This window comes from Montipora foliosa, chromosome 2 (assembly GCF_036669935.1).
Source record: "Montipora foliosa isolate CH-2021 chromosome 2, ASM3666993v2, whole genome shotgun sequence".
Classification (NCBI taxonomy): Eukaryota; Metazoa; Cnidaria; class Anthozoa; order Scleractinia; family Acroporidae; genus Montipora; species Montipora foliosa.
This window is the reverse complement of record NC_090870.1, coordinates 24,385,943-24,397,231: the sequence shown is the minus strand read 5'-3', so window position 1 is coordinate 24,397,231 and position 11,289 is coordinate 24,385,943. Positions and strand designations below refer to the sequence as shown.

The window sequence follows — 11,289 nt, the reverse complement described above, 5'->3', positions numbered from 1 at the left end:
TTGTAAAGTACACGGAAATATTTTCGGTTCTATTCAAACAAATCTCAATCAAAAGAACGACCGTGACGAAGTTTTGTCTGTTACTGCCCAATCCGGTGAAGGGCACGTCGGACAGGTGCAGTCAATACATCGCGATAATACGACATCGATCGATCAACGAAGCAGAAATACCGAATGTAATCGAGGCATATAGCGGACAACTCCACAAACGATAACCCCCAGACCTGTAGTACTGTATATTTCGTACCGAATTAATACACAAATTAATTAAGCGTGAAATTAAAAACTGAGTAAGATTATCAGAGATGTGTTTACAAACAAGGAAACGAATGAAATTAATTAGATCATGGAAACCACACTCATAATGATTGATGGAGTTTGGTCACCTAGCCGATAATCCGCAAAAAAATGGTCATGATTTCAGTTATGATCTTTTGTCTCAACAGAGGCTATTCTTTTAAATAGAGGGATTTTGTTCAAGCCGTTTATAATATTGTATATAGAATTCACTCAATACTATAGACTAGCTGAAACTATGAATGCGACAAAAATTATTGGAAGCGTCAGTGTTGGGTCCAGGGGCCTGTTTCTCGAAAGTCCCGAAAACTTTTCGGGCCCGAAAAGCCATCTGTGAAATTGCCAACCGCTTGTTTTGGAAAGCAGATCTTTTAACATGTTTTCAAGGTAACAAATAGAGAAATAACTGTGAAGTTTGACGAATTAAATGCTCTCCGTTCTTGAGTTACAAAGGGAATTGTGACACCCGAAAATGGCCCGTAAAGTTTCGGGCCTTTCGAGAAACGGGCCCCAGGCCTCTATCAGCTTACGATCAAGTGAGGTACCGCACCCCTTCATAAAGAACTTGGTCGAATCGTCGAGGAATCCTTCACAAGGAAACAAAAGATTCCGTCCAGGGTGTTTCCACTCCACCAAATTCTCTTTACGTAGTGTTGGGCTTCACCTGGTCGTAAATTTTGTCATTAAAAAAAATTGCCACTGGCTCTAATGAACGGTCTAAGGTGGCGAAAAATTACTGGCGGAAGGACAAATTGGACTTCTTGGCAACTTGTGTCAACGGTCTTTGGAAATTAATTGAATGTTTCCCATCAACAGCAATAGAGTCAGGGTGATTGTTGGGGTAATTTAAATGTTAAGGTTGTGGCAACTGTCTATGTTTCTCATTAAGGTGTAGAGTGAGGAACAAGTTGTGATGATTATGGCATGTATTTCCGCATAAACACAAGTGATGTTGAAGTTGGAGACTAAACATGTTCCTTAGGGTGCGTTCGATTGACCGTATTCCGGAATAGGAATACATGGAATGTAAGTTAGAAACCCTTCGTTTTTACGGAGATTCACATTTTGAACACGCTTAGTTGTTCGAATGGCCTGAAAGTTTTGATTGCAAATCGAAAATTTCAGGGGCACCCAACGAGAATATAGTTCAAAACCACTTAAACATAGCATTGTTTAACGTATTTTAGTATTTAAACTGTAGATATAGGCATATTTTTATCTTCTAAAAATTTTTTATCTGTTCGGATTTCCTAGCTGAAAGTCTAGTGGCCCGAAATTTTTAGGGATCAAAACTTACTTTTTCGAAAAACTTAGCCAGAAAAAAAGCTCCCGAAAATTCTAGGTGACCTCTGTGAGGTAAAAATACGTTAAAAATGGGCAATTATACAATTTTTTAGATGTTCGAAAAACCTAGGACAGGCAGGCAAGCAATAAATTTTGCAACAAATGTTACGAAAATTCTAGATCTCAAATCGTCTTCCGAACAGAGATTTCCGAAAATTGACGTTGGGTGCCCCTGAAATTTATCGTCGGGTGGTCACGTTCTCTATGTGACCTCGAATTTGGTCAATTTGCGTAGTTGGGAGGAAGATCCGGACATTTTTTTCGCTCGTCCTCACCACCTGGAAGCCTGCATGGAACAGGCTCGGAGGTTCAAAAATGTAAAACGCCTTACATGGCTTTTTAGCCATTGTGTTTTTGTAATTATTGAATCTATTGGTGTTCGCCGTTACTGGGCTCTCGGACGGCTTTATTGTTTAATTTGAGTTTCCTGTTAATTAGACCAACTTAACAAACTCAGTCTTCGATCACTGATTTCAGATAGTCACGAAGTAAGCAACAATTCAGGCCATGTTATATTTCTTAGATTTTATTAGGTCTTTCTTTTATCTCTGGTATCACTGCCTTACTACGAGAGAGGAATTTAAGGTCTAAATATGATGTCTCGCATGGTGGCTTCTCACGTCTCCTCTGGTTTGTCTTGCAGTTCCTTCGCGCAGTCAAGTCTACTGGCAGCTTGACACAAACTACGTCGGTAGTTTAGCTGTGTCGTCTGAAACGATTTAAAAGTATGTCGAATGGTTATTAGGATTAAGGGGTGTCTGAACGGACGCCTTTCAAAGACACTTGTTTTTCAAAAAAGAGCCTGTTAGGGCACTGCCAACCTATCAACCTCTGCAACATTTCCGACTCTTTTATCAAACTACACTGCTGAGGTTATCCACAATTTCATTGCAAACATGGGTAATATTACATATTTCTTTCAATTACCGTCATCAAAACTAATCGAGGGACAATTTGTTGTAATGGTAGTAGTTGGTGTTGTTCTTTTCTGTACACATTCAATAATGTCAGGCAGGTATAAAGGGATGGAATGGTACCACGCTCCACAACTATAAAGGAATACTACACAAATGTAATGGAACACCATCACAAGTACAATTATAATCTTTCTTTGACGAGTCTCGACTAACTTGCACTCTCATGCTGGGGTCTTACGGTATTCTTCTGGGAAAGAGATGAAGAGGAGTAACCCAGCGATGGGTAAAATAGTCGTAAAAACCAGAATAAACTCGTCTCACGTGATTTATTATGTACGCGAGTGAACATACTATAGACTTAAAGTGTTAAACGGCATTTTTTTCAATCGGTGACTCAAAGTGACACCTTTGCATTTTCCCCATGCATTTACGTATAATGGACTTGTATTTCGCCTTTCTGGACCGAGGCATTAATTAAGCATGGAAAGTGTTTTTTGGTGAGTCCGCATTTCATTAGAATCAAACCTGACCTGAAAATTTCCTCTTTTTATGCCCGGCGGGAAGGGCACAGAAAGTCCTTCAGCCTCTTTCCACAGGGACAACAGAGCCAAACAAACCAAAATGATGAAAAATTTGGACTGTAACATCTTATCCATGCAGTTGACTTTTCCTCTACTTGACCTTTCCGTCAAACAAACGAAAGATATTGAGGCCTAACATTTCTGATCTCTGTCCTTTATAGTTCTGAGTCCTTTGTGTCTTCTTCGCTAACACTTTTGATTGGACGAGAATCCTCACTGCGATAAGTTTCCAATCAAGCGAGCTGAAAATTTCCCGTCCCATTTGAATGTCAACTTGTCAAACCAATTAGAAAATGGACTTGGTCCAAGGGCCAAACGCCTCCTTGTAATAGACGGATCTTGGTCCGTTCGTGTCGGTTTGTCGATGTTTGCTTTAATCATTTGATCATTGATTATCCTTTTGAATACTATCCGCTGAAATGGTAAAGGAAACCGCCAATTGAGTTGTTTAGTTTAGCCTTTGAATGGCGAGAAGGGAAGAATCTACAGTTGATATCGTTTTGAACACATTTCCAATAAATGAATATCATTTTTGGTTTAGTGTACTTTTTCACCAATGTTCGTTTTCAACTGATGACAATGCAACAACAACAGAAGGTTCTCTCACATCGTTTTGTTTTTGCAGTTGCAGGTTGTTCTATGCGCTTTTCAAGTAGACATAACAACTTCCTGTTTTCATCCAGCTTATTACACTCGGCCTTTATTTTCAAAGAAGCATTTAGCAAACTCTGTTTATAAACTGTGATCACGATCATAGTTTTAGTTTCATCAGCCCCTTCGCAGAAGTCTTGATTATTGTCCCTTGACAGGTGCAACATTTTTTTTTTGTCGGCAGACATTAAAAGAAAATTTAAAAAGTCACTGCAGCCTGCTGTGATAAAATAGATGAGACTCTCTTTTCAAGCTGGGGATTTAGTTAACAGTTGAAAACTCTGGACAGACGTTCCTGGGTTTAGTTAGATGAATTGCGTAACATTTGAGAGCCACCGTAGTTATTAAACAATTTCTATTTGTCGCTTTAATCGATCTCACCAAGTTGGTATGGAAGTATAGACAGCGGGTAGTTAAAATCAAAAGCGTTAAACAGAATGCCGCCTAATTTCAGCTCACTTACTCAAAGATCATTTACTTGACAAGTAATTTTTTAATTCATCGGGAGTTGATTATTATTACTGCCGAAAAAGAGGCAGATCACCCCGCAGAGAGCAGTGCAGCCAGTGCTTTTGTAAGAAGCATCATCGCATCCCTTAAAAAATTATGCGTTTTATTAAGACAGGAGTGTCCAAACGTTAGGTGTTTGAATCGTAAAGCTGCATTCACAATAGAGCAATTTCGATATGTTAAAATTCAGTCCGAAACAAAAGGCATCATCTCGAGGCTCCTGGGAATAAATATCAGGATTAGTATGAGTTTATTCCCCAGAGCCTCGAGATGATGCCTTTTGTTTTGGACTGAATTTTAATACATCGAAATTGGTCTATTCACACATGAAAGTAGCATCAACCTGGGGCCTGTGGTTCGAAGCCTCCACACCAGGACGCCACAAGCTGAACAAAGTGACGATACTGCATAAATTAATTTTGGTGGTTTTCATAAGGGCTTAATCACATTACTGTAATCATTTGTGCACGCGTACACGCACAGACACTAACCCAACAAAGTTCTCCACGTGAGTATGCAAATAGGATTCGGCTGTTTTATGTTTTCACTCAAAGCGTACCGATCACTAAGAACCATAATACCCCGATAAATTGTGTTTTGAATGTCATTTTGTTTGCAAACCTATTTAACCTCATCAAGCCACAAGAAAAAAATCAGTTAGCTGCGATCACTATTAACGCAGAACGATTCCTTTACTAAGATCGCAAAGTCTATGAATTCAAATTCTAAACTCAATTTTTCTCTCTTTCAGCAGTTCAACAAACTCTTCCCTTGATTGTTGTTTATTCTTCTCTCGTTTTTAGTTTCGTTTCCAATCCAGGTCAATCCATGTCTGCATTGTACACTGAACAGAAAGTTCGCAAGTGATGTGTGTGGCACTGGCGCAATAAGTAGATTGATACAATGATCGAAAATATGCTGAAAGTGTCTCAAAATTATTAGTTTTAAAACAGAGAGGTTTCGGATATCAAACCCTTCTTCAGTGTGGATCATTTTAGCCGTTGAAGGTCTGTAGTTGGACATATAGGCCTTCCCCACTTCGGGACAATCCCGGACAGCCTGAGATCAAAGTGTTTCCTAAATTTCTTGTGTGCGTCCTCGTGGTTTCCAACAAGTGACGACGCCAGTCGTGCACGATTGTCTTTTCTCCTGGTCAGTGTAGATAAAAGTCGCTTGACCGTGCTACGGACAATCATCTCGTTTCGGCAAGGAAAGGGCGAAGCCATACTCTCAGTCCTTTGAAGTCATTCATTACTGGGATTAAGCTCCAACTCGTAATTCGTCGAGGTTAAATATCTCATGACGATAATATTTCTTCATTCAAATCAAAGTGATTGAAGCTCAAGCAACACTGAAAATATCTATGCTCCGTGCTCATTTTTTATCCTCAGCTAGAGTGTATTTAAACAATTATGCAGTAATAGGGCAATAGTGGAAGAAGACGCACTCAAATTATTTGAAAGTAGAATTGCGCTTCCATGGACGATATCAGTCTGTGTTGTATTTTAGGGAGAGTTCGTCGCTGTATTACTCTACACTAAAGTACGCTTAGATCATCTTCAACCAAACCAAATTGAGCCTCCTTTAATTATTAAGTCATAATAAGGGCTTACTATGTTATCCTATCTTGATTACTCGATTTGTTTTTTTGTTAAAGAAAAAAGTTTAAGTTTAAAATGGCCGCTACCCAAGCAACGTAAATCAGTGGGGCAATATGAGGACCATGATGAGATAAATTTTGACTCTTATTTTTCTACACTCCATTTTCTTTGTTTCCAGACATTGAAGATTGAAAACCGTCTGTAGATTTTAATTTCTTTAGACACTACCAGCCCACCCAGAGAATCCGCTCTCCAAATGGAAAGGGTAGTTTCATGACCAACGGGTTTCATCACCTTCCGCACCAATGAGAATGCCAAACAAACCAAAATAAAATGAAAATTTAGACTGTGGCATCCGAACCCTCCAGTTGGCTTTTCTTCTGCTAGACCCATTCTAAGAGAGTACGAAAAACATTGAGCTCCAACATTTTGGATTTGTTCCCGCATGGACACCTTTTCTCTTCATAAGGACAATTACCGTAACACTGCCGACTATTAGAGCTCGTCCTTGCTAAGATCAATTTTGAAATGTTAAGCGAGCCAAAGAATTTGCTAATTAAACAACAAACTTGTCAAAAAATAAATATGGGAAGCGTTTACTCTTGTTGGCTCGCCAAATATGCTTGCGTATAATTCAACAAAGGTTTTTGCTTTTCACGTGTTTATTGAACGGGTGGTTCAGTGGCCACATTGCTCCTTTCAAGAAGCGAATTTCGATTCAGTTTGTCGGTGTCTTAGTCTCCTTTAGTTAATTATCCCATTATTGCCATGAAAATGATCAAATGCAGTCGTGAAAGGAAACCGCTAATAGACTAAATCGGCTAACTCATATCTCCAGGGATTGAGATTCTTTGTGTATTGTATGTGTATTTGCATGATAATGTACCATTCATATTAAATATGGAAATACCTGGAACAAAACTTTTCAATCCAAAGGGTTTGAATTGGGTACAACATGGCATAGAAAGGCTTAGTAATTTCAGAATAAGAGATGATGTTTTTTGACTGCTTCGGCATGAGTACTTGTTGTGTAAATCAAAGACAAGGGATATAACCCACCAAATGAGTAATTTCGGTAAATATCTGTTAGGGAGGAAGCTGGCCCGCTAGAATTTTTCAATATTCAAACTCAGGCTCTCAAGGCTCATTAAGATTTTGGACATTATATATGCTGAACAGATTTCCTAGATACTTCGGAAAAGTAGTGAGGAGTCTGAAGAGTGCGTAGAAATTTAGAAACAGCATTGAAAGACTCCAGATTTTTACTGAGCTAAGTAAACGGAAATAGCATAAAATTTGAAGATTTATAACTTCTATCATTTTCGCAAAAGATTTTTTGGGAATAAACGTCCCAGTTCGGGGAAAAAAGTACGCCTACGTACAATAAAATCTTTTATCAGGTCGGTCACATTTGCTAGAACTTTCGAAAGAGGCAAACAAGCCACCAGTAGGAATTTCTACTGACTTGAAGTTCCTTTAGAACATGCAAACAGATAAGTATTTTTGACGGCACCTACAAACTGACTGAACGAGATTTAAAGGTAATTCTGACAAATTTTAACTGGTCCAGTCGTCGGGTTTCCCTGACTTAGGCATGATCTTGAAAACGATTTTAAATTATTATACAGGCAAACTGGTCCTAGACGAAAATGGGAATTCTGATTGGTTCTCTGAGCGGTCCGAATTTTGCAATACGAACCGCCAAGATGCACCGGTCACGAAGCAGCGTATGTAGGTTGCCACACTTTTCCCATTTTTTGTTTCCCGGCATTTTCTCGGACATTAAAAAAAAATTCGAGAAATGTTTTTTTATTTAGTCATTTCGGAGTTCCAGTACGAATTTTACTTTCCAGAAATGTTAACAGAAGCAGGCGAGGAGACAAGATTCAAGGAACAGAAAACCCTGCGCAAGAGATAAATTTGGTTAAATTTGAATACTGTTTTGTTTAGAAATTTCCCTTGAGACTTGTGAGACAGAGAAAAGAGAACTATGCCCGTAAAATTTGACCATAAAGCCTCATAGCCATGCCTGAATATTGATATATCGAACTCGGCTTATTACTGCGATATGATATGAAGACAGAGGTGTTTCTCTTTTGAATCGAACCACTGAAGGCACATCGTTAACAGACAGTACAAAATTCATAGCAGAAGTCGTGACCTTCATTCGTCCAATTCCAGCTGCAGGTACACTCGACACTGACGTAACTCCAGCCCTTGAAGAGACATGATTAGTTATTGAACATTATAACCAGGAGGCATGGGGCCGATATGACGTCACGGCACGCATCAACGATTTATCAACATGGCGGCTATTTTTTTGGCTCGTGATTTTGAAAAATGTGTTAATTTTCTTGATATTTGGGTGTCCTTATACTTTGATCGAAATGGTACACCCCTCTTAAGATATGAATGAATCGTTTGCGGTAATGCTTGTGAGGATCAAGGTTTAAAAAAGTCTTGAGGAGGAGTTTAAAACGTATTGCCATACATCTACAACGTCGGGAGCATTTGTACGAATGTTATCGCTTTCCAGGGGCATCCAATTTAGCAGAGCTAGTTTAAATGGAGCCCTGACACAGCGCAAAAGAAAGACATAAAACATTAAAAACTAGACAAATAATTCGTTATAAATGCAGCATGTACCGCAGGTGTTACTGTTTAAGATGGCGCTTTAGTTTGATTTTAAATTCGCGGAACGTCTCTACTTGCCTAATGTTTCTCGGAATGGTGCTGTAAGTTCGAGCGCCGTTTATTCTGACACTCCCCTGATACTTAGCAGTTTTTGCGAAGGGAGAGCGCAGCAAATCACGGCCTCTGGTGTTATAGCCATGGAAAAAGTGCGCGTGCCTAAACTCTGAAAGTAAATACGAAGGCGCTATTCCGTGAAGACATTTATGGACTAAAAGGCATTTGAGATAATCTCTGCGCGCTTGTAGGTTGGGCCAGCCAAGTGTTGATTTTAACTCACCAGCCCCGATTGATCGACCTTCAATTGTCGCGGGGTCATAAGATGGCACACTGATTCCAGAATAGGAGGTTTGGTAAATAATAAATTGAACTTAACGTGTACCGAGTTTCAAATGATCAGTGTGTGTGGTTCTCCTCATCAATTCCTTTAAAGATAGCAGAACTAAGCTGCTTAACGTGAAAGAAATATAAAACAGTTGACAAAGGCTCCACTGATCATCAAATTATGGTAATTTTTGCACCCCACTACTTTTTTCGAATATGAACAAACCTTTTACGTATTTTTTGGTATAATTAACAGTCAGCAAACTAAATCTTTGTTTTTTAATGATTTTTTTATTACATCATTCTATCATGCAAGCACGAAAATAATAGGTCTTAACTATTTTAACACATGAAGACAGAAGAATTTCGACGAGAATAATTTCAACTACTAAAGTTTAATAGATAGATAGATAGATAGATCTATTTTCAACTACCTATTTTTCTTTCAATATTTTGAGCCTCTTAGTATTCATTTTCTTTAAATGTTGATTTTAAAATAAATGGCTGGAATGACTTGTAAATGTAACTGAGAATAGTTCCATCACAAGGATCTACACATTGCATGCCACTGAGAATATAGGTTGTGAAAGACACTTGTGTTTCGTGCAGGTTATATCACTGCTCAAGCATACCTTTACTGTTGCATTGTAAACAGGTCACAATACGTGAAGTGGCGTTAGGAATACCAAGCTGGGAACCGCTTCATGATCTGCTGGAGCTTTCCCTTTAAAGGGCTTTTGCCCTCTTGCTGATATATAAACTGCCTTTATGTTTTTCACTCACTCTATTTTCGTCAAGATTTCCAGATATGGTATTAAAATTTCAGTTCGTACTGCCCGAGCATGTTGTCAAATTTTCTAGAACATACCTCATTTTCACATTCCTTTAATGGGTCATTAAAGCCCTAGTACGCCCCCCATTGTGGAGTAAAATAGTCTGGCGTTAGACAGAGTAAAATCTCTTTAAGTGTCACTCTTAGGGGTCAATGGGTGAAACAACACTGTACACCTCCTATCAATCCTCCATGCATAAAAACTGTGCCACTTATTTCACACAATGGTAACAACTCAAGTAGAGGTGGCTCAACTGCTCAATACCCTGCCACTTATTTGCCTAAAAATAACAGTTATTGCATTCTGACTCGTACTTCAGAGAATGTCGCTGAGTACTAAGAAAGGTGGCAGGGTATTCAGCAGTTACTCCCGCTTTACCACAGCATGACACAACCTCATTCGCAGGGTCTCTCTTCTTCTCTTACCTGCATTGTCTCTCTGCCACTCCAGGGGAAGGGAAGAAGAGATACCCTGGAAATGAGGTTGAGCATGACAAACAAATACAAATAACTTGTAATCATGGATGTTGCATTTACGTGATACTTAGATCTTGCGCCTTACCGTAGGTGCAAATGTAAAAATGTGTTATTTGCCAGTTGTGTCAACAACTTGAATTCTTGTTACAAAACTCTTAGACCTCGTTAACTTGCTAAAGAGAAAGCCAGGGTGATGTAGTTCCAGACGTTTTGCACCAGGATAACTTAGTAGTACACCCCGGCAGTGAAAGATATAAAATAGGAAAAACCAGTGGCAATTCTGAAAAGGATCTGGAGTTGGCATCAAAGGTGCTAAAAGTAACAATAACATACAAACTAACAAGAAGTGGAAATAGCAATGCAGAAGTTGTCAACAGAATACCAGCGGTTGCCAAATAAACTGGATCTTGAAGTGGACAGTGGAAAGAATAATTTTAGTCTTTGCCAAGGTTAAGTAAAATACCACGAGAAAGGAAAAGGCAAATTGTCACCACACTTGAAAGTAATTTACTTTAAACTGAGGCCTTACATGTAACAGCACTTTTGTACACTGGATCAAGCATAATTTAACTTGACACGAGAAAATCCTGTATAATACTTTCCCTAAGCAGTCACGTTAACACAATTTCCAACAAGCGAGGCCCAAAAAAGCCCGAACAATTTGGGTACTAGCGGTCAACTACAAAGCTAACCCACAAGATGGCAGGAGCCAACAAATTTTGAAATACAGCAAATACAATTATTTAACAAAATTTCAGCAACATGTTGCCTAAAAGAAATCCAAGCGTAAACCGACCCTCTGATGGTCTCCCCAAATCGGCCGTTGGCAAAACCAGGATAGGATCGGATCAGACCGGACCGGATGGGACCGGATCGGATCGCATCGGATCGGACCGGACCGATAAATTCAATAGAAGAACCCTTGGCGGTCTCACGTCTTACCGGCTCCGATCCTGACACTTACCAAAAGGAAAACTCGCTTAAACAATATTTTTATCGTAAACTACATTTCTAAGGTTTTTTCTGATGTATATTTTGTTGGGATTTTATTGAAACTAACGCAC

General features: G+C 39.1%; 1 long non-coding RNA gene across 1 annotated transcript; it reads right to left on the bottom strand.

Annotated features, from left to right (window-relative positions):
• Nucleotides 1-2,147: 2,147 nt before the first annotated feature.
• On the bottom strand, nucleotides 2,148-3,271 carry LOC137990594 (uncharacterized). Its single transcript, XR_011121524.1, has 2 exons — nucleotides 3,089-3,271; nucleotides 2,148-2,350 (listed from the first exon to the last, which is right to left on the bottom strand). It is a non-coding gene; the product is annotated as an uncharacterized lncRNA (long non-coding RNA).
• Between the last annotated feature and the right edge of the window lie 8,018 nt (nucleotides 3,272-11,289).